The 24,949-nt window shown below is 46.4% G+C and overlaps 1 long non-coding RNA gene across 2 annotated transcripts; it reads left to right on the forward strand.

Moving 5' to 3' along the window:
* The first annotated feature begins 17,967 nt into the window (after positions 1–17,967).
* LOC127314113 (uncharacterized) lies at positions 17,968–21,957 on the forward strand. 2 transcript variants are annotated; one of them, XR_011748548.1, is made up of 5 exons: positions 17,968–18,456; positions 18,572–18,862; positions 18,964–19,118; positions 20,330–20,415; positions 21,722–21,957. It is a non-coding gene; the product is annotated as an uncharacterized lncRNA (long non-coding RNA). The 2 variants fall into 2 exon arrangements; XR_011748547.1 differs by having other exon boundaries at positions 18,572–19,118.
* The last annotated feature ends 2,992 nt before the right edge of the window (positions 21,958–24,949 follow it).

Genomic DNA, 24,949 nt, shown 5'->3' on the forward strand with positions numbered 1-24,949 from the left:
CTACGCCTGGGGGCTTGTTTCCGCGGTTATTGATGGATTGCCATTGGGCTTCGTCGCCGCTGGCGAGCGTTTCCGGCTAAGGTTTTCCGGCTCGCAGAAGGTCAAACGGGCAAGCCGGAAAACAATGAAGTCAGCACTTGCTTTTCGACATAAAACGAAACATGCACATAACGTTAACGGATAGCAGGATAAGTGTTTCCGCCCCATGCATAATCGTTTCACTCCTAGCTACTTAAGAATTTAAGTCTTATTACAAACCCACTCTGGGGCCAAAATGATGCAACTTGTTTCATTGTTTAAAACAGGAACTCTACTCGGAGTCCTCCTCTTCTGATTGCTGGTAGGTGGAGCCGTCGTCGCTGTCACCAGATCCGGCTTCGGAGTCGTCACCAGAGTTTCCTCCGGAATGCTCGCCGCTTGATCCGGATCCTTTCCCGTAATACTCCGGCACACCTGCTTCTTCCTCAGCATCGGAAAAGCCTTCGGGCAGATCATGTTTGTTATACCAGAACGAGTGATCCACTCGCCTGACAAACAGCTGTTCATATCCTTCGGTTTCCGCGAGGAGGGCGCCCATGTCGGAACCCTTGGGGGCTCCGCGTGCAACAGTCGCCAGGTTGAGCGAGGGGAAGTGAGCCTTGCAGGTGGCCAAGACCAGGGAGGCGACTCCGCGTGCTGAAGACTTCTGCCAGTCCTTGATGAAATCCGGCACCAGTCCCATAAGTTTGGTCATCGTATCGATGACTGTGGTTTTGGCCTTCTTCAGAGACAGAGCCGTGGCGATTCCGCGACAGGCTTCAAATAACGCGTCAATTGATATCCGCGCTTCATCATATGCCTCCGTCCTCGTAAGGTTTGACTCTTTTGTCCATTCGAAGCCAAGGCTTGCTGTGGAAGAAAGATGTTCAGTTCCGTTAGAGAGGAGTCATACAAGATAGTCGGAGCAACGACACGGAAAAATGCTTACGGAAGATAAGTTTGTCAATAGCCTCCGCCTCCTCCTCCAGAACTCTGTTCTTGGATATTATGGAAATAATGCGGCCCTGGCTTTTCTCCAGTTTGTCATTAAGTTCCGCCAGGTCGCTTGCATGCTTCTCGGAGAGTTTTTTCCTCGCTTCAGTTTCCTTTTTGGAGGATTCATGAATGAAGGTTTTGAGGGACTCGTTCTCCGCCTCAAGCACCTTGACTTTGGCGGAAAGCTCATCAAATGAGGAGTGCTTGGCAGATTCTTCTGAAGGCAGAAAAGTTGCACATATTATGCATCCTGAACTATGACAACACAAAAAGTGAAGACCCGGATCTCGTACCTTTAAGGCGGGTCTCAAGCAGCTGGATAGCCTTTTGGCTGTTTTCCGCGTTCTGGCGCAGCCCCTCGATCTCCGTGATCTGCTCTAGCACATGAATGCGCAGATCTTCGTGCAATTTCCGTGTGGTCTATGAAGCAGCAGGGAGTTAGCCGGATATTTAAAATCTTGGGGGCTAGCGAGGAATTCAGTCTAAGATATAAAAATTTTAAATTTCCGCCTAAAGTACATTCTGGGAAAGCATCGGATAATACACGGAACTATATCACCCAATGCTTGGGGGCTAGTATTACCTGCCGCACTTCCTTGTGCTTGGCAAAAAATTCCTTCAGGCTGTCCTCTAGCTCGGCGAGATAACCCACTTCCTCCTCCGGTTTTCCCCATACCTTGTTCAGCATGGCGGAAACTTCCGTGTGACGTTGTGCTAGGGTAAGTTTTTGGAGGGACGGAGTTGGTTGGAGGTTGACTCGGGGCGCGTTGGTAACTTGGAGGAGCTTAGCCTTTTGCTCCTGTTCTTCTTCAGTGGGTTCCGCGAAAGCGGAGCTTGGTTGATCTGGCAGAGGAATTGGTGACGAGGTGCCCTTGGTGGAGTCGCCATGATGAACGGGATCTTCCGGAAGGTCATCAATGTCGATGATATCCTTTGGATCCGGCTTGGTGGCGGAGGAAGCCTTGGGCGGAACTTCAACCTCAGGAGTAATGGGAAATGAAGCCGGAGACGGCTTGGCTCTCTTCTTGAGGACCTTTGGGGCCTTGGGAGGCTGGCTTCCGGAGCTTCAGAAAAAACATAAAAGTATAAGAGCAAGTGCTGAATCAGAACTTGGGTCTCGGAAGTGGACATTTACCCGGAAGGTTTGAAGAAATGCTGGATGGCAGGCTGCCCCTTGTTGCTGGTATTAATCAGCGAGAGGCGCTTCTTTTCCGCCTCCAATTTCCGGGTAGCTGCAATGCTGAGCACTTCGCGGGCGCGCTTCGCATGGGGGCTGGAAGGAGCTGGCTTCTTCCTCTTAGCGGGGCGGGAAGCCTCGGGAGCTTCCGCCTCCGATGCGGCTTCCGGATCCGCGTGGCCGGTGGATAGGACTCGGAGGAGAGTTCCGAGTTCATTTTCCTCAAGCGCCTCGAGCTAATACAAAGTTAACACTTAGATGAAAAAGTTTGAAGAAAAACAATAAACCAAAGTCAAGACGACGTACCGCGGTTCCGGATCCATTTGTATGGATGTCTTTGTTGCATACGTGAACATGGAGTTCACGTGAGATCTTGAGGAGGACCCGGATCCTCTTGTCAATAGCGTCGGCGGAAAGATTGTCTTTGGTGGCGCGCATTGGATCGTCGCGCCCTGTGTATTCAAACATCAGGCGGTCCCTGTGTTGCAGCGGCTGGATCCGCTTGGTGAACCAGGAAAGGGTTAAATCCTTCCCCGTCAGCCCCTCCTCCGTGAGCTTGCAGATCCGCCTAACAGCGCGGGTCAGTTGAGGCGAGTCGGAGAAGTGGGGGCAGTGCGTCCATGACGGAAGCTCGGTGGCGGGGCAGTTCTTAAAAACCGGAAGTTTCTTTTCACTCGCGGGGTCGGAGACGTCCTTCAGATAGAAGAAACCCCCGGACCAGTACCTTGCGGATTCGTGGCGGTCGGTAGGGGGTAGACGCGGCCCGGGCGGAGCATAAAGGTGATGGATCCGCATGTAGCGAGTTCGGCAGATTGCCGGATCCTCTCCTTCTTGACAGAGAAAAAATATTGGAACAGAGAGATCTCAGGGGTTACCCGGAGATGGCCTTCGCAGAGGGCGACGTGGTTGCTGATGGCGAGGACGCTGTTTGGAGATATGTTGTGGGGTTGGAGTCCATACGTCTTCAGAATCTCCAGGAAGAAGTCCGAAGGCGGAAATGAAAATCCGCGCTCTACCAGCGCCTTCGTCAGCACCATCTCATCGTCCCTCGGAGCCGGAGCAAGTTCATTTGGAACTGACCTCCAGCTTCCGGGTTGCAGAAAGCCCTCCGACTCGAGGTTCTTGAGCTCCATCTCGGTGGTGGTACAGGGCCACCACTTTCCTTTAGCCTCAGAATCTGGCTTCCGAGCTTTTGATTTTTTCGTGACCTCTTCCGCCTGATGCTCCGTTTGACCCGCCCCGGAAGCTTTCTCCGGGTGAGCAGAGGTCCCCTCGGCCTCCTTGCCGGAATCCTTTGAAGGATCCAGCCGGACTGGAACGAAGGGAGGAGGGGCGGAGGAGATCGGGGTCGCCATGATCGGTTCCGAAGTCGGAGGCGGAGTCGTTGAAGACATCTGAGGAAAAAGAGTTTGGCGGAAACTTACTTTAGTCGGATCCCACATCGTCTTCCCCAAAGTTCACCCCTACCAACTACGGCGCGAAGATGAAGCTCGAGGACTTACTGTAATGGCGGACGCGGTGGTTGGAGTCGCCGGCGATGAGTTTTCCGCGCGGTGGCTCGCCGGAGTTAAGAACACGAAGAACACTGCGGTGGTGGGCTCGCTCCGGTGATGCTCCGGCGACTTTTCCGGCAGGATCCGGCGCGGCGGAGGAAGAGCTCACGGGCGGCGCTCGGCTGAGAGGTGAGAAGGGGGGTGAATGAGGGTAAAGGCCTCGACGGCGGATATTTATAGGCTGAAGGGATAAGATTCGTGCTCCGTATCCTGTGGTCGGAACGCAAGCGTCGCACCGTTGGATGCGCGACACGTGTCCCAAACCCTAACGGTAAAAATGGCTAGAGATAAGTTACCGCGGAAATCGCGCGAAAATGGCGCCAGAATTGGCAGAACCGTTTGAGTCTTTTAAGATTCCGGGTAATTGCGTGAGGATAAGTTGGTTCTCATTCACGAGCAGGGAGTAACCCGGAAATGTTCTTTGGAATGTCGATGGATGAAGTCCCGCGGGATGAGAGCATTTCCGACTAATAGTTGGGGAAAGAAGAAAATGCGAAGTTGGAGCTCTTCAAGTTTCTCCGCGTTACCAACGTTTGCCGGAGATCATGATGGACCAGCAAGGCGGAAACTGCAGGAGAAACTCGGAGAACTCTGGGGGCTACTGTTGTGGGTATACTTCATGGGTGTACCATCGACAGTCCCTAGATCCGGCAAGCCCGGGTGGCCCACAGATGGTGATGAGGCATGTGGCCCATCGGGCGGCCCAGTTGCTGTTGATCATGAAGGAAGAAGTCCAGCCCAGGATCAGTAAGCCGGATCCGTACCAGCATTAGGAGTAACCCGGATCTGTGGAGGCCCATGAGGAACCCGGATCCAGTACGACGTATATGGAAGGCGGGTCCGTGACGTGCACGGCAAGATATTGTACCGTAGTTAGGCTATCTGTAATCCGGCTAGGACTCTCCGTGTAAACCCTAGATCCGTGCGCCTTTATAAGCCGGATCCCGGGAGCCCTAGAGGCACAACCACAACTTATTGTAACAACGCGAAAGCGCCCAGATAATTCCAGACAAGCAGCAGTAGGCCCTGTCCTCGTGCAGGTGTTCCGAAGCTGGGTAAATCGCGTACCACCGTCCCGTGCGCACTCCGCCCTATGGCCCCTACTTCTTCTCCCCCTCGTGAGGATCCCTCCTCCGAGGTACCGTCGATTAGGCAACGACAACGGGTCTTCGCGAAGGAGCCGATGAGATCGGCTTCTAAGAAGGCTTTAATCTCATCATATTTCTTCTTGTGCTCCTCAGGCAGATCTGCGTACGTGACTGGTTCGTCCGCCACCTCATCTGCAGATTTTGACATAGTTGTTGTAGAGTGTCCCATCGGGCGTGCCAGAATGTGTTGCCTACCAAAACCCACCGGCGAGCAGCGACGGGCAACACGGAGAGCCGGGAGGCTCCCAGGACTGCTGGTGGGCCCTGGTCCCTCGGGCAACGGCCCGCAATGCTCCGGCACACGTCCTGGCTAATGCAAGGGCGTGCCACCTGACCTATACCTGGTCAGGAAGGTGATGGATTGCTTCAATTAGTTTCCTGCATGGCAAACACGTAAACATTAAATACGAGCCCCGGTCGGCTCTTAGGTTGCCCTGTGGATCGGCTCAAAGAGCCGATTACCCCATGATTCACGTTGGGTTTACGATAACATGGGGATCCTGCTTAATCAAAACCAAGATAAATCAATCTACGACAGTCTAGGGTTTTCACCGCATAACCGGAACATCCTACGCGTAGTTGAGCCTAGCAGATACGTAAGATAATAGAAAACTAGTCCTAAAGAGGCCTAAAAACCAACATAACGTCGATTCCCGGAACAATCCCTCTAGGATCAGCAGACTATACCTTACGCACTACCGGATCGTTCAACCCGTTTGTAAGGCCTAACCATGCGGATATCAAACTAATCCTTGAAGAACAAGGAACGACTATAACAGATCAGATCTACTAAATAAAGACTAAGCAAGATGCTGCCCTTACACCCAAGATAGGTGCAAAGGCAGCTAGATATTGAGGGGCAGCGTAGCTAAACAAGCAGATCATGAAAGTATCGACGTCAGCCCCAAAACATCCACGATAAAGGTGTTGCTCGCCATCAACAAGGCTTCAGCACGAGCAACACCAAGCAACGAATAAACAGATACTGCCTAGATCGCATAACCCTCGAAACAAGGGGTGGCGATGCGCCTAGATTGGTTTGTTGTGAACGTGATCGTCCTCCTTTCTCAATAACCCTAGGTACATATTTATAGTCCGTAGACTTTCTAACTTGGGAAATAAACCTAACTTCATACGAACTAAACTCTATCTCTTAATTCTAAATCTACCATAATATACAAATACACGGGCAGTCTAGCCCAAATTCTCGTACGAGGCCGATTCAGAAACATTTCACGTGCATATTCTCTAAGCCCATTTAATCACGGCCCATCTCCGGACTTGGTTAAAATATGGTGATAACACATACACCTTTTGTTCTGTAAACCATATTGTTATTCAAAAACGAATCAGTAACACACTGGTTCCACTCACTTGGGCATAGCTGCAGCATCAGGAGTTTGAATCCCATAGGGCGCAAAAAAGCCACCTATGTTTTTATCCCTTTCCTAGACCTATTTTGTTGTTTCTAGTCATTTTTAGGATACACTTGAAGGATAATTAAATTGCCAGACATCAATTTAGGATTTTCATTCTTGAATGACTTCAAAGTCCCTTCGGCGACATCCGATAAAAAAACCAAGACATAAATTTAGAATACATTTGAGAAGGACAAATGGTTGTTCGAGAGATAATTATTAGAAATACAAAAAATGACTTCAAAGTCCCTTCCGCTTGGTCCTTGTGACCCCACCGTTATCGTCGCGACTCCTTGTGTACGGAGGAAGACTTGACCTAGGTAGCGTCGTCCTTCTTCTTCTTAGTGTGTAGGGTTCTATCGTCTTCATTGGGTCTCCGACAAGGCCGTCGAAGTCTTGCTCGTCGGCAACTCCATCCATTCCGACGAGGGTCCTTTTTTCCTCTCCTTAAGACAACACGGCTAGGCCTTGACGGGTCAGTTATGAAGAAGCATTGCTCGATGTGCTTAGCTAATACCCAAGGCTCATTTTGCGCGGTGGGATTTTTGGTCTTGGATTTGGGAGGCAGTCGCATGGTGGTGACATACGCATCTTATTTTGTGACGTCTGTAGCCCATCTGACACGAAACATCGGTAGCTTCTCCCCGACGTAGTCGAGCTCACAGATTTCCTCGATCCTTCCGTAGTACCTTTTCTTCTCTTCACCCGTGTACGATTCCATCGTCACACCCGAGTTCTGATAGTCGCTTCTTTTGTCTCTCTCCTCCGTGGAGAATGTGTAACCGTTGATGTCGTATTTCTGATAAGTCATGAGGTTGGGGGCAGGCCCATAAGACAAGGCCAATATCATTTTGTCTATGTCGCTTGCCATTGGTGGGGGATTGGCATCAATCTGGTCTTTGAACCAGCGCGCGAAAGAGGAGTTGTGCGCTCTAAATACCTCTTCTTCCGTCATCGGCTTGTCAACCCTGCTCTTGATCATGTTTATGTGCTGATCCACCCAAGGCTCTACCTCGTTCATGTGTTGTAGTGCTACTAAGTGGGCCCTGTTAAAGTCTGTTCTCCTATCATCTTGATCCGTGTCGAGTTCCCTCCTGCCAGCATTGTGGCCTACTCCCTCGAATCTGTCGAGGTGCTTGTTGGCGGGCAATCCAACCGGACGTGGGTCGTCCTCGTTTAAATAATTCTTGCAGAAAGAGATGCACTTGTCGGTGAGAAAGCCCTGGATGATGCATCCATCCGGATGTGCCCTGTTACGAACATATCCTTTGATGAAGCCGTTCATTCTTTCTAACGCCATCATGTTGTGAAGGAACGCGGGCCCGAGATCCTCGATATCGTCCACTATATGCACCAGCAGATGGACCATGATGTCAAAGAATGCGGGCGGGAAGTACATCTCCATCTCGCATAGGATGGTGACGATCTCTTCCTGCAGCCTCCCGAGTTTCTTGACGGTTATCGACTTTCGAGTGATGACGTCGAAGACGTTACACAGGTCAGTAAGTGTCGCACGAACGTGCGGTTCCATTATCCCTCGGATTGCAACCGGAAGTATCTGCGTCATCATGACATGACAGTCATGAGACTTCATCCCGCTGAAGATATTTTTCGTCGGGTCCAGCCATCTGCGTATCAGCCCCGCGTAGCCTAGGGGAAATTTGACTTCTAGGAGGCACTTGAAGAATTGTTCGAGCTCATCGGGATTTAGAGTGAAGCAGGAGGGGCTAGGAGTTTTGCGCTGCTTGGCCACCCTTTTGCGTTTGCGACCATCCGTCTCCTCCTCCTCAGTTTCCTGGTTAACCGGCGCGAAATGAAGCTCTTTTCTGATATCAAGGGCCATCAGGTCGTGTCTTGCTTTCGACCCGTCTTTGGTCCTTTCCGGCATGTTGAGCACAGTGCCAAGCAAGCTCTCGCACACGTTCTTCATGTAGACGGTTTTTGAAGACCCGGGATCCTTACCCAGCTGTAAAAACAGCGTCTTTTCCATGCACCTCACACATGCCTTGTGTCCGTTGCACACCTGGCACGCGATATATCCGTATCCAAGATATTCCTGCACCGTCGTCAACAGTGCGGCTTTCATACGGAAAGTTTCTTGTCCGCAGGCGTCCCAAGTTTCTATCCCTTCCTCCCATAGAGTGACTAGCTCCTCCTTCAATAGCTCCAGATACAGGTTGATATCGCTCCCTGGCTGCGTCGGCCCTTGGATTAGCATACTCATGTGTATGTACTTCTTCTTCAGGCATAGCCATGGAGGGAGGTTGTACATCCATACAAACACGGGCCAGGTGTTGTGCTTGCTGCTTTGGTTCCCAAACGGATTGAGTCCGTCGGTGCTCGCACTCAACCTGATGTTCCTTGGTTCTTTCCCGAATTCTTCGTAATACTCATCGTCTAATGTTTTCCACTGGCTTGCATCCGAAAGGTGTGTTAGCAGTGAGTTTTCAACCCGTTCTACATCACGCATCACCGCCTCCTTTCTTTCCGCGTGCCAGCGCATGAGCTTTGCTTCCTTGGGGTCCACGAAGTACCGCTGCAGACGGGGCGTGAGCGGGAAGTACCACACAACTTTTCGAGGAGATTTTCTTGTCCCTCTCTTGTATCGAGATTCGCCACACTGTGGGCATGTATCGAGATTGGCATGCTCGTTCCGATATATTATGCAGTCACTGATGCAGGCGTGGTATTTCTTGTGCGGTAAATCGAGAGGGCACACGATTTTCTTGGCCTCCTGTAGGATACCGGCACACGTGTTATCTTTAGGAAGGTGGATCTTCAAGTATCCGAAGAGTTCGTCCACGCTTGTGTCCGTCCATTTGTGCTTTGCCTTCATCTCCATAATATCGAGAGCTACTCTCAGACGGCTCTCCTCCGTCCCACGAGCTGCATCGTACAACAGAGTTCTCGAGTCTACCTCCAGTTGATCCAGCTTAGACTTCCGTCTACCAGCGATTCTGGGATCGGTCGATGTGTTGCTGAGAAGAAGTTCTTGAACATGACGGTCCTGCACGGCCGCGGTTAGCGGGGTATTTCTACTCATGTCCTCGTCGGCTGCATGTTCTTCCCGGCCTTCTTGATCACCATCAATGTGTGCGCCATCATCTTCAACCTCGTCTCCATTGCCGTATGGGGCATCCTCTTCATCACCTTCGTTATCATCATCTCCACCATCATCATCTCCATCATCATCACATTCGATATCATCATCTCCATCATCACTCATCCACTGAGTATGCCCCTCCATGAAACTATACCTGAGCAGGTGCTCATTCACTATGCATGAAAAGGGGTCGAACAACGATCCTAGCTTGCATCTTTGACAAGGACACATTATATCCTTTCGCTTTTTTTGATACATGTCGGCCGTCGCGCATTCCACGTATCTATCCACGACGCTTTCCCTCATCTTGATGACCATCGTCGCCTACAAGACAAGATAATTGGTTACAACCGCCGCCTCGGTTTTCACGAAAAAATTCGGCATGACCTTTGCTAAATATTGTCATGCTGGAGTTCCAAAAATTCGCCGGAACGGAAGTTAATCAACATTCCGGCAAAACATTGGCAACTCAATGTTCCTGCACACGTCAACAAATGCAAAACAATGCATTTACATATATGGAACCGCCTTTTGCCATTACTAGTGACATAACCGCGACTTTTCACCAACTCATGAACATTCCACTCATTAGTTATATACCTATTAGTTGACGCGATGTCCAAAAGCACCGGAGAGATGCCACACGTCGACTTTATGCTCGAGAGATCTAGAGATCTAGAAATAGAGAGATCTAGCTAGATCTAGTGGAAAAGGTGGTGGGAGGAGATAGATCTAGATCTAGATCATGCAAATCATGCTAGAGGGGCTAGGTAGTGCATGATTTGCTCAAATATATCATATTTTGGTTGAACTAGCTAAAATAGGTGGGGGAATGAGCTAACTAGTGCTTGGGTTGATTTGCCATCACATATGAGTGTGTGTGGGTGGTAGTAGGTGGCTGGTCGTCTTAATGGCCAGCCCAGGTTACCGCCGACGCCTAGACATCAAAATGCCAGCGGTAGGGCCCATTACCGCCGGCATCTACGGGTCAGAAACGCCAGCGGTAGGTGAAGGCTGGGTGGCCCACCCTGGCTCGGCGGTAGGGTCCGTTACCCCCTGTATCAACTGCCCACGTTCGCCGGCGGTAGAGCACGTTACCGCCGGCATCTACGGGCCACAAACGCCGGCGGTATGTGAAGGCTGGGTGGCCCACCCTGGCTTGGCGGTAGGGCCCGTTACCCCCGTCATCAACTGACCACGTTCGCCAGCGGTAGAGCCCATTACCCCCGGCGCCTTTGGGGCCAATTCGCCGGTGGTAACGCCAGACCCAATTGTGACCAGCGGCCCATTGTATCGCCGACGCCTTCGTGCCCATTTCGCCAGCGCTAATGGAGGCACCCCCGGCGCCATCCTACCTCTTGCGCCAACGGTAGTGTTAGGCCCCCCTGGAAGGTATTACCGCTGGCATCTTCAACTCGTATTTGCCGGCGGTAAGGAGTGCGGCTATAAGCCTTTTCCTAGTAGTGAAACCATGACGACTTTCCGAGACCATGTCTGTACATGCTAGGCTCGTAAAGTTTAACCTTAGTACTCGTATGTGAAAATCTAGCTTGCATCCGTTGTATGCACACGTAGAATCTATAACACCCGATCATCGCGTGATGCTTCGAAATGACGAGTCTTAGCAATGGTGCATACTAAGGACGATCACTTCATGGATATGCGAATATCGTTTAGTGCCCAACTAGTTGGAGTTGGGACGCCTAGCGTCTTCAACCTTCGTACATTCCCATAAAACTTATGAGTTTATGTAGTCTCACTAGATTATATTCTATCATCTTGCAATAAGGTCTTAGATATCACATATATCTCATACCTTGCTTATTTCTGAAAACAAAGTTTCCAGCTCCTTACTTTTCAAACGGATTTGAACTTCAAGTTTCACGGAGACAAGATGATTTTAGGTACTAATTGAAACCATTGCTCTTTGAATCAGCAATGTGAGGTTTACTAAAAGTTTGCAATAGGACTTAATCATTTCTTGATTCTTTAACAATACGGTACCAGTCCGTAAAGTTTCTTTTCAGACTTAACAGTATTTCTATCTCAATTACAAGACTAGCGCATGGTAGATAACGGATGCCAATTCTACAAATTTAATTCAAAATACTATTCAGACTATGTTCATGATAATTAGTTCATGTTTTAATCTAATTACTAATAAACTCCCACTTAATACAACATCCCTCATAGTTGTTTAGTGGCACACGATCCATATCCACCACACCAAAACCGATCATCACGTGAGATGATGTAGCTTCAATGGTGAACATCAACATGTTGATCATATCATCCATATGACTCGTGTTCAACCTTTCGATTTCCTGTGTTCCGAGGCCATGTCTGTACATGCTAGGCTCGTCAAGCAAACCCAAGTATTTCCACGTATGCAACATGGCTTACACCCGTTGTATGTGAACATAGAATCTATCACATCCGATCATCACGAGATGCTTCAAAACGACGAACTGTAGCAACAGTGCATACGAGGGGAGAACACTTTATTATCTTGATATTAATGTGAGGGATCATCTTATAATGCTACCGTCACGATCTAAGAAAGATAAGATGCATAAAGGATTAACATCACATGCAATTCATAATATGTGATATGATATGGCCTTTCTTCTTGTGCTTTTGATCTCCATCTCCAAATCACACGAGCATGATCTCCATCATCACCAGCATTGCACCAAGGTCCATGGCGCCGCTTCATGGTTGTCCATCACTTATAGCTACTATAACAACTACTTGAAATAAAGCTATTACATGATGAATAGACACACAAGTCTTAACAAATTTAAAGACAACCATTAGGCTCCTGCCGGTTGCCATAATACAATAATGAACATCTCATACATCAAATATAATCATCATCACATCATGGCCATATCACATCACCAAACCCTGCAAAAACAAGTTAGACGCCTCTAATTTGGTTCGCATATTTTACGTGGTTTAGGGTTTTCGAGTAAGATCCAATCTACCTACGAACATGAACCACAACGGTGATACTAATGTTGTCAATTGGAAAAGTAAATTGAATCTTAACTATGGTGAGAGAGACAGACACCCGCAAAGCCACTTATGCACGACAAGTTGCATGTCAAGCGTGGAGCAAGTCTCATGAGACGCGGTCATGTAAAGTTAGCTCAGGCCGCTTCATCCCACCATCCCGCAAGATGCAAAGTACGCTAACCAAAAACAACAAGAGCATCAACGCCCACGAAACCATTGTGTTCTACTCGTGCAACCAATCTATGCATAGACACGGCTCTGATACCACTGATGGGATTCGTAGCATAGAAAACAAAAAAATTCCTACCGCAAGAACGAATAACAAGCCAAGATCTAATCTAGCAGATGGTAGCAACGAGATGAAGATCATGAGACTAACCCTTGAAGATTCCAAAGCCTACGAGATTAGATCTCGTTGTTGATGTAGTCGATCACTTGCCGCTTTCAAAAGCGTGTAGAAGATCTTGACGGTGCCACAGTCGGGCAGCACCTCCGTACTTTGTCACACGTTCGGTGTTGATGATGACATCCTTCTCCCCGTTCCAGCGGTCAGCGGATGTAGTAGATCCTCCTCGGATTCCCGCCAGCACGACGGCGTGGTGACGGTGGTGGTGGAGATCTCCGGCAGCGCTTCATCGTAAGCACCGCGGGAGAAGATGGAGGAGGGGAGAGGCTAGGGTTTGGGAGAGGGAGCTTGGGCTGCGACTTGGGGTGCCCTTGGGGTGCCCCTTGGTCCCTTTAAATAGGTGGCCAAGCCCCTTGGGTCGTCCATAAACCTGGCCCAAAGTTTGACTGAGTTCCGACAGGTTTCCGGTTCCGAAAACCTACTCCTACTCGGACTCTTTTGCCAATTCCGAAATTGCATTAATGAAAGACTCCTTTTCCCTTAAGGTAACGTGGTTGCACCTATATGGAACCCTCCGGACTTCCTTAGACAGCCCGGGTCATTCCGGACACTTCCGGAACCTTCCACAATATTCCGGACTATTCCGGTCCTTCCAAAACCTTCTAGAAGCTCCGGTCAAAACACCGGACTTTTTCCGAATCCCGGAAAATGACTTCCCATATATGAATCTGATTCTCCGAACTATTCCGAACCTCCTCGTGATGTTCCAGATCCCATTCGAGACTCCGAACAACATTCGAGCTCCATTCCATATTCCATATCTACTTAAAACGACATCAAACCTTAAGTGTGTCACCATACGGTTCGAGAACTATGCGGACATGATCGAGACTCCTCTCCGAACAATAACTAATAGCGGGACCTGGAGATCCATAATATCTCCCACATATTCAATGATGACTTCGTGATCGAAAGAACCATTCACATACGATACCGATTCCCTTTGTCACGTGATACTTTACTTGTCCGAGGTTCGATCATCGGTATCTCCATACCTAGTTCAACCTCGTTACCGACAAGTACTCTTTAATCGAACCGTGGTATGTCATCTCTTGTGACCTAGTCACATGCTTGCAAGGTAATCAGATGACATTGCACCGAGAGGGCCCAGAGTATATCTATCCATCATCGGGATGGACAAATCCCACTCTTGATCCATATGCCTCAACTCACACATTCCGAATACTTAATCTCATCTTTATAACCATCCATTTACGCAATGGCGTTTGATGTAATCAAAGTATCCTTCCGGTGTAAGTGATTTACATGATCTCATTGTCGAAGGACTAGGTAACTATGTATCAAAAGCTTATAGCAAGTTGAACTTAATGACTTGATATTATGCTACGCTCATTTGGGCGTGTGTCCATTATATCATTTATCCAACTAGCACAATGGCCCTCGCAAATGCGAGGGGGTCATCTTTATTTTTCTTAGAGAGATAACCATTTTCTTTACCATGTCACAGTTATCCTGGAAATAAATTTATGGCTTAGATGGTGCTATCATGAAAGAAGGCATATTGGCTCGGTCTGGGTCTCAAAGTTCTTGCATGGATTCAATTTTCTTGTTTATTAATTCACTGAGATAGGGGTTTTTATGGCTTGTCTATTTTTTCCATGTCACTTTGGAGAATTCGGCTAATTTGGTAGTATGTCTTGTGGACAGTGTGTCCATCGAAACCATGTGTCTATCTATCTTAGGGTCCTACTATTGAAGTTCAACTTCTAGTATAATTTCCTAAAATTTGAGAGATTAATTTAAGTATTGCGTGTTACATTTTCATTACTTTCATACGTTCATTCATAGGGGTATGAACTCGTGTATATCAATCAATTCATTTTTATATTCTTTCATATTTTTTCTTGCCACAATGTGAATTCTTTTATATATATGCCACCATATTGTATGATAGTATCACTCCTATGTCTTGACATGCGTGCGCACCCACACATAAGCTAAATGCAGCGCCGTCATCTTTTCAGTCTTTGTTCTCACCGATCAGTTTAATTTGGAGTCGACTTCGCGTACCTATATTTAAATATGGTGTACATTTCATCCACATAAATCATTTAGCATGGCTAAGTGAATGTATATCATCTGGATTCTTTTTATATTGTCCAACCAATGTACGTCGTAACCGGACGAGTTCGTTAGCCGCATGTTTATTTTGTCCCAAAACATAGTCCCCTGATACATATATTTTAAATCTCTATCGTTAATATACATAGTTAACGAAGATTAAATGGGTCTAAGGTTGTGGTGGCGGCGCCTCATGTAATAATATTTCTCCGGCTTCAACCCCATCTCGACAACGACGTCAAGAAGCTTGTGGCTGTGGTGTGGTATTCGAGGATTTTGTCTGGCTGTGGGAATCTTCGGATCGTCAAGGAGCTTCATCGGCAGTTCATCCTACTTCTTCGTCTATGGGACGGATGTGGTCTTTTTGACCCGTTCGGCGACTTCCCGTCCGCAACCAACAACGGCAGGCCGACTCAGGGAGGAGCGGCAGCCGCGGCGCACCATCGACACGGTCTAGAGGTTAAAGATGAAGGGCTTCTCAAGAATCTCGTTGTAATTTTTGTTTTTTTAGGTTGCTTTGTATTGTACGATGTTTGTTTTAATGTCAGTGTCCTATTCGTAAAAAAATAATTTAAAACAGGGTGGATTCTTTTCATTCATTCTTATATTGATTTCAGTATATAATACATAAGTGATTCAACCTTATTCACTGAAAATATATCTAGATACATCTATATCTATTCTAAGCTTAGTCACTTATTTTCGATCGTATACATTACGTGTTTTCGATGGTTCGATGAATTAACTAATAACAGGTTTATTTCCACGTGAATTCAGCCAGCAAATACAAGTGTGTACATGTATATATGTATATATCTCAGAATTCGGGTGCTCTAGTTGCGGCGCCGTGTACCCGTTCGTGTCCAGCTATTTTTACTTGACATATCAAGCAATTTTTTCTTTTTCCAAATATACATGGTTTATCTAGCTAGTGTCCTTATATCACACGTCCTTTCACCTTTTCGGTTCTGAACAAATACATCTACGGAGTAGCTAGTGTCCTAGTATATCACGTTTTGTTATTTTCTGATTAGGACGTGGTTCTTCTTTTTTAAACATACACATGTAGCTAGCTGGTGTCCTGGCATATCACTCCTTGCAGTTTTTATCGATCTATGGTCTATGCACGTGGATGTGAAAAGGGAAAGAGAAAAAAAAAGCGGAAGTTATTTCATGGAAAGGTATGGAATAGCTCAAAAAGTCTAACGTGTTGAACTAATTAACTGGACACGTCTCACATATTTGTTACGTAAATCTCACAGTTAATTTAAAATCCTAGCCACACATATTAGATCTAACTATCAAAAATAATTATGATGATGTGGATTAACGTGGTGTCTCTATTTTAATCATCCGTATCTTGCTTTTAGTATATAATAGATAACATAACCTTGTTATTAATAACATCCAATGTTCATGATCACGAAACCATGATCATCTATTAATCAACAAGCTAGTTATACAAGAGGCTTACTAGGGACTCCTTGTTGTTTACATAACACACATGCATCAATGTTTCGGTTAATACAATTATAGCATGGTATGCAAACATTTATCATAAGCACAAAGATATATTATAATAACCACTTTATTATTGCCTCTTGGGCATATCTCCAACAATATGTTCATTGATGCAAAAGGCATAATGCAAAATATAATTAACCTGATCTTCATTGCCAGTAAGATTAGTTCATGGGTCTAGTAAGTCTCAGATACAATTTAAACAAGAACAGTTCACCATAAAAGGAATACCAATTACAATTACACCATTACATCAGAGGATACTTAAGGACAGCTGGTGGCGAGCACTACACACGCTTCAGCTTTTGGCATGGCAGTACCAGCTTCAGGATTGGGGCGTCCACCAGCTGCAAGATCTGGTAGCAACAAATCTAAATCTTTTGGCATGGTAGTAGCAGCTTCAGGATTGAGGTGTCCACCGGCTTCAGTATCAGGTAGCTGCCCATGGGATACCTTCCACTGCCGCACAAGTTCATTCCAATCTGCATTGCTAACTGAACCGACGAGACTTTCTTTTGGCATGGTAGTACCACCTTCAGGGTTGAAGGTTCCACGAGCGGCAAGGTCATAGTGAAGCAGACCATCCTTTGGGGTTAATTTCCAAGCCTTCACAAGTGCCTCCCAATCATCATTGCTTGTTGATACGTCCCAAACGTATCTATAATTTCTTATGTTCCATGCTACTTTTATGATGATACTCACATGTTTCATACACATTATATGTCATATTTATGCATTTTCCGGCACTAACCTATTGACGAGATGCCGAAGAGCCAGTTGCTGTTTTCTGCTGTTTTTGGTTTCAGAAATCCTAGTAAGAAAATATTCTCGGAATTGGACGAAATCAACGCCCAGGGGCCTATTTTTCCACGAAGCTTCCAGAAGACCGGAGGGGAGACGAAGTGGGGCCACGGGGCGCCGCCACACTAGGGCGGCGCAGCCTAAGGGGGGCCCGCGTGGCCCTAGCGTGTGGGGCCCCCGTGACTCTCCCGACTCCGCCCTTCCGCCTACTTAAAGCCTCCGTCGCGAAACCCCCAGTACCGAGAGTCACGATACGGAAAACCTTCCAGAGACGCCGCCGCCGCCAATCCCATCTCGGGGGATTCAGGAGATCGCCTCCGGCACCCTGCCGGAGAGGGGAATCATCTCCCGGAGGTCTCTTCATCGCCATGATCGCCTCCGGATCGATGTGTGAATAGTCCACTGTAACGGCCCAGGGTAGAACCCCCTATTAGATTTGTTTGTGCCTTTTTCTTTTATGCATCATCATGCATCATGCATCATATCATCCATGTTTTCTTTAACAAAATAAAATTATTTTGTAAACCATAGCTATTTTGTTTTTTCTCTCATATGGGTCATATAATAAGATCTTCTCTTATCCTTTCTTTTGACAAAACCTCAAATCAATTATTTTGAAAATTGTGTTAAACCAAACTCAAGATTTTATAAAATTATTCCTCCTTAGTTCCACTCTTTCTTCATCTCTATTTTGGCAGTCAACCTCTTCCTCCCGAAGCCCAAGCCACACCTCCCAGTTTCATTTTTCTTTCCTGGTCCATGGATAGGGCATTGCCCTGTTTCTCTTCTCCACCCAGACGCCTCTCCTCCATTCATTAGGAATCCCACCTGCTCCCTCTTCCTTTCCCAACCAAACCCTAACCCTCTCCCTCTACCCGCCGCCACCTCCTATTTCCCGTCCCCCTCTCTCGCTGTGTGAGCAGAAAAGGTTCAGTTAAGTTCAGAGGGCACCAAAGAAATCAGCGAGCTGCCGGTCCTTGGCCGTCGGCCACAATCGTTTCCGTCCGCACATGATTCTGTGATCCTCTCCGTCGCCATCCTGCAGGTTGCAGCACCATCCTCAACCTCATCCCGACCGCGTCCTGGTGTACTCCCCGTCTTCTCCTTCCGCCCCTGCCAAGATCGGCATCAACATCCCAACCTGCTCCTGCCGCCCGTCAAGTTCTTCCCTGTGCGCTGCTCGTTTTCATCTACGACTGTCCTCCTCGTCGACAGGTCTGGTTTTAATCGTGCACGCCTTGTTTTTATCAAACGCAAGTAGTAGACCAGCTGGTCTGTTTCTATGTGTTCAATCGATCCAGTCTAAGCAAAAAGCCCACCCTTTTTGCAGTTTGTTTCTCTGTTCAGCTGAAGCCTTCTTCGCTGGTTCGCGTACGTCCGCTTTGTGCAAGCCTCTGCGTCTTGGATAGTTCAAAACTCCAGGCGCCCAATTCTTATCAACAGCCTAAGGTTTCTCTGACTCAATGACAGGTGAGCAACTGTCGCCAGGCTCTGCCGGCGCAACAGCAGCAGTCCCACTGCCCTTATGTTTTCATGTTGCCAGTTTTGCTTGTTTGATTCAGCACTCCAGCAGATCGACAGCAGCAGGCCGGCCGTTCGTGCGTGCCTTTCTTTTTCCCTGGTCAGGACATCAATCCTCAGCTAGCTGGATTTCTAGTCACCGTACATACACAAGCTTCTAGCCTCACTTTTCTTTTCACGTGTTTGTTTAAATCTATCTAGCATGTCCATCTTGCCTCTATCCACAAGCTGACTAATTGCAAATCAAGGTGACAATGTGTTGTCCTTTGCACAAGTATTCTACCAGTCTCCACTCTGTGACCGTATCCTCCAACAATAAATCTGGCCCGACCACTGCTACCTTCAGCACTTCACCGGTAAATCTACTTCCCAAAATTTTGCCTGTCGCATCTTCAGTTAACACTGTCGTTCGTTTTCAGTAAAGATTCAGTTAACGTATAGAGGACTTCAGGTTGTTTCAGATCTTTTCCATATCAAAGCTCTACCAACACTCCAATGGTTCTGATCCTTGTCAATTGCCGGCGCGTCTCAAGTTCGATTCCAGTTCTGGCGCAAGCCAACTTTTTGTTTACTTGACACGGTGGAACTTCCAGGAATCCTTCTTGGTTCCCTTTTCTTCTATCTCCTTGCTCTCAGCACAAATCTGTTTTGATTTTAACATCAGCTTTCAAACTTCTTTTCAAAACTGCTCTTTTTATACAGCTCTGGATCGGCAAGACAAAGCCAAGCGACCGGGAGGGCCTCCGGTGGGTGGAAAACAAGCTGAGGGAGCTCTACGCCGCCGTGAGACCAGGACTACCAAGTCAGTGAAGACGCAGTGATTTTGCCTTTCGGCGGTGCTGCTTGTGATAGTGCCATACGCGTGGTGTTGTTGCTGTTCCTCCATGTGTTATCCTATCCTATCTTTGCTGTTATCTTTCGTTGGCTAAGCTGTATGCCGCAGCATTGTATAACTGCTTTGAACCTTGTGGGCTTTATTAATTTAAAGTCGGGCACGTTGTTGCCTAGTATCTAAAAAAAAACTTCTTTTCAAACAAACTTATATCCAAGAGTATTAGAACAACCTAATCTATCTGTTTATAAAATTTGTTTCAACTTTTGAACCATTAAAATTTGACAAGTTTTAATTTGAGTTAAACTTGTAAACTTTATATCTTCCAAACCATAACTCGAAATAAAATATTTTTATATGAAAGTTGATCAGAAAAATGCAAGGATCATGAGCATGCCATCCATTCATCTGTTTGCTCTCGCATCATGTCACACGCTGATAGTTATGCATGTCCACCTTACATATATGCGGAGTATTTCGGACACCGACTAGGGTTTTTCCCGCTCCGCTTAAATTTGAAGTAGCGCACCCTTGCCATGCTATGCCATGCTAACAACCACTTAACTTTGCCGGTAGAAAATGCAACTCTAACTCTAATTTGTTTGTCCGGGGTTTCGACTCCGTTTAATATGGTTAAGTTGCATCGCACCATATCTGCCATGTCATGCATGCCTGTATTTGATCATGCTGGTTCTTCTTCCGTAGTAGTAAGACTTGCACCCATTGTTTGTCCAGCATTTGCTTCTTCCCGGATAGGATCACGAAGTGTTGATGTGAGATACGACGAGTTCTCCGACAAGTGCTTTTGCAGCTTTTCACAGGCGAGCCCTCTCTCTTCACCTATTTTTACTCTCTCCCTCGCATTGCTATCCTTATGTTGCGCTTCTTTATCGAGTCACGTGTCCTATTCCACTTGTTTACCATAATAATCCTATATGCACCATTCCTTACCCATAGCCGCTGCTTGATGTTTGAGCCTTGCGAGTCGTAGGCGTGTTTAGGCTCTGTTGTTTATCTCGATCTGTTATCGGGATATGTTGGGTTGTTGGGAGGTTATCACATGCTATATCAGTTGTTGGAGATGCACATGCTTTACTTAATTGTTAACAACTAAAATTGTAAGCAGAGGCATCTGTGAGCCCCTTTGCGAAAGCATCGGAACTTTGACTCGCTAATGTCCCCTAGGACCCGAGTTCTTGTTATCTGTTCCGAGATTGAGCGCTCTACCCATGCTTGGGGACGATTATTGGGACCCCCCCTCACCCATTACCTTTTCTCAAGTCAGTTGAAAAGGGGGCCACAACCTTGGTTTTATTTGCCTATGCCATGTATGCCATGCTTTATTACTGTTGCCTTCGGGTGTTTACTTCCTGTTGCCTTCGGGTGTTTATATTCTGTACTGTACCCCGCGGGACGTTTAGCGAAAGCGTGTGGTTCGCACGCCTAGCCGCCGTCGCAAACCCTGAGTCCGCTTCGGAGTACGGCCGGACTTCGTTACGGGTAGCTTAGTCGGGTGGCCCCCCTAGACTTTCTTGTTGAACTGGGAACGGTCTTGTTGTGAGACATCCACCTGTCGTAAGTGGGTCGAGCATGCGTATGGTTACATTTGGGCAACCCCTGCAGGGTGTACATCTTATCGATAAGCCGTGTCCGCGGTTATGGACGACTTGGAATTGTATAGCTTGATCATAGAACAACTTACACCGTTATCTTATTGCTAATAATCTGCTAATAACTTGCGTAGTAATATAGCATTACTACAACTGATACCTAATAAAATTTGTCCACCGTTGAGTGCCTTTTACATTGCCTCTTCGCTTTGTTGAAGGGGATATGTGTATTTGGCTGGGTTATGTTTGTGTAGTATTTATCTGTTACCTTATGCGCTCTCTTATCTTCTCTGAGTAGACGGATGTTGTAGCGTGTCTCTATTGGTTATAGTTTTGCTGCCGCTAAACCTACCATATAGCCCCAGGCGATATATATTTATACTCGCTCGGCGAGCATAGCCATTTCCAGTCTCGCTAAGTACGTGCCGGAGTTCGTTCCTTGGTACTTACTCTCGCCTTTTCCCTTTCTCTTTTGCTTCCTCCCTCTTGTCGGCAACCAATGGCCCGACTTTGACAGGTACGAGATGACGACGTTAGCAAGGTTACCCTTCCGGCTTGGCCTGGGCAGGGTTATGGACGCCACTGGTTATCTTCAGGACTCTTAGTCCAATTTGTATCTTGTCCGTACTCGGACGTATTCGATCTTCTGTATGAGTTGGATCTTTGTATTGTATATCTGTATCTTGACTCGTTGCAGTCGTTGTTGTAATATATGTTTCTTGTGGGCTCTATTGTAATCCTGTTGTAATGTTACCGCTCGTGTTAATTCCTCTGGCATCACGTGTGTGATTCTTCGCGCACGTCGTGTCGGAGGGCGTCTCTGAATCGATATCGTGCGGATTTCGGCGGGATCGCTGGAATCCTCAGGATACCGGTTCCGGGGCGTCACATCCACCCCTGGACTATGGGTCCATAGCAGTAGCTAGATGGTTGTCTTCTCCTCATTGTGCTATCATGTTAGATCTTGTGAGCTGCCTATCATGATCAAGATCATCTATTTGTAATCCTACATGTTGTGTTTGTTGGGATCCGATGAATATTGAATACTATGTCAAGTTGATTATCAATCTATCATATATGTTATTTATGTTCTTGCATGCTCTCCGTTGCTAGTAGAGGCTCTGGCCAAGTTGATACTTGTGACTCCAAGAGGGAGTATTTATGCTCGATAGTGGGTTCATGCCTCCATTAAATCTGGGACAGTGACAGAAAGTTCTAAGGTTGTGGATGTGCTGTTGCCATTAGGGATAAAACATCGATGCTTTGTCTAAGGATATTTGTGTTGATTACATTACGCACCATACTTAATGCAATTGTCTGTTGTTTACAACTTAATACTGGAGGGGGTTCGGATGATAACCTGAAGGTGGACTTTTTAGGCATAGATGCATGCTGGATAGCGGTCTATGTACTTTGTCGTAATGCCCTGATTAAATCTCATAGTAATCATCATGATATATGTATGTGCATTGTTATGCCTTCTTTATTTGTCAATTGCCCAACTGTAATTTGTTCACCCAACATCTGCTATCTTATGGGAGAGACACCGTGTAATGTCCCAGGTTTAGAGACGATCGAGGGGTAGATTTTAGAAAGGGATGTGCATTTCATAGTAAATTCTGGGGAAATTTCGCGCTTTTAAACAAAAACTGCATCGAAGGGGGACAAGTTTCTCTCTCGACACCTTACAGGGTTAGGGTTTCGAGAGTGCAACAAACTTGCAACTCACTTCACTAGTTTAGGGTTTTGAGAAGAGAGGGGAGAGTTTGCATCATAACTTAAGTTGCATGATTGAATTCAAACTTAAGTTGAATTTAAATTTCAAATTCAAACATCAAATGAATATCTCATAAATTCAATTGTGAGGAAATTCATCAAGTAAATTATAAATAATAAACAATATGAACAATTAAACTATAGTAAAGCTCATTAGAGAAAACTTTGAGCTTTATTGATTAACACACAATATACATTGTCTTTACATTATTCATAATGGAAATAAATGAAATATTACAACACATTGCAAGAATTGGAGAAATTGAAGAAATAAAAGAAAATAAAAAGAAAATTACAAGTGAATGATCTATCCTAAACTATACAAGATGATCATCATGGAGATCTTGCCAAGAGGATCTTGATCTTCATCCAGAGTATCACATTGCTCCCTGAAATCACACAAACAAAGACCAAAGACAAGTGTTATGCCAAGTGGCATTGCCACTTGGCAGGTTAGCAATAAAATGAGAAGTTGAGAGGATATTATCAAGATCAGCCGAGCTGATCCACCAAATGGACCAAGTTCCAACCAGGAACCACACAGGCAGCTCACAAGGCAGTGTGCATGTCCACCAGCACATACACAGCCAGGGAGAGTCACCAAGATGACCAGGCCAAGCTGTCGACCAGGGAGAGCAAGAGAGCACATATTTAAACTTTTCAGAGCCAAACCCTAGCCATTTGCTTCATCCAACAACAGCAACAGGGTAAGTCACCAAGAACACCAAGAACAGCTAGAACAAGAGGAACAGCCAGTGCTGTTCAACCTGTCCAACCTCACCACTGAATCAGACCAAGAATCACAAGTCACAAGGAGGAGCAGGGCAAGTCAAGCAAACCACCAGAAGCAAATCCTCTACAACAACACTTTAATCTAGGAGCTGGAGTGAGGTATACACTTCATCATGAGCAAACCAGATGGTTTTGCTCATAAATTGCACAGGCATGATCTCAAACACACCACAAGGGTAGAAACCCTATATGTGAGTCATCATATGGCTACTGGCCAAATTGGTGCAAGTGAACAAGAGAGAAACAAATAGGAAAGCACCCTGGGAACATTGGCTATGCCAAACCAGTGACATAATCAAAGAAATCCAACAAGGGATGATCCTATCTAGCTAATCAGTTTCACTCAGCACCTATAGCCACTACACCATCAGACAGATAGACTATAAAGTGTCTATTCTTGTTTGTCAACATCAAAGATCACTGGAAATCCAACAAGGAATTACCCAGTGATGCATTCACTAAGCCATAGCAAGCCAACAAGGGTGGGAGCTACCTAAACAGCAATGAATTGCTGTCAAGGTTACCTCAACCACTGAACCAGCCCAAACTAATAAGCCATGCACAGTTATCATCACCCAGATGGGTTCAAAAGGAGGGCTAGGGTACCCAACCAAGTGGTGGCATCCATCTAGCCCTGCCAAACTCAATGAAATGATCATTACTTCAAGCAGTTCACATCACTTATCTATTTTAGTAAATCCAGGTAATACAGATAAGTGAATCATATAAGTAACCAAAGCACCAGAGCCTTGCAGCTGATCCAATGGATCATTGCAAGCATCAGCAACTGCTTGAGCAAGTAAAAGCATGCATCAGTACAGATTTTGGTGCCACACAGACACAAAGATGAGCAGAAGGGAGGCACAGTTATAACACAGCAGCTTTTACAAGCAACTGGTGATCATATGAACACCAGAAGCTTGCTAGAGCATGCTACTGCATGCTAGAACTCATTCTAAGCATTAACACATGGACAGATAATTAAATTAATCATATAACTGAACAATTGCATCACAGATAAGGGCATCAGGCAGCACAATTGTATCCAGAAGCACTTCATCAAAGAAAGGGCGATTAAATTAACAAGTAGGCTCAAATGAGCATGTCCATGAATTAAAGCACGAGATAAAATCTCATCAGAGCACCTTTGGCACTTGCCAAAGGCAAGGATCATCAC

Source organism: Lolium perenne, chromosome 7 (genome assembly GCF_019359855.2).
Source record: "Lolium perenne isolate Kyuss_39 chromosome 7, Kyuss_2.0, whole genome shotgun sequence".
Classification (NCBI taxonomy): domain Eukaryota; kingdom Viridiplantae; phylum Streptophyta; class Magnoliopsida; order Poales; family Poaceae; genus Lolium; species Lolium perenne.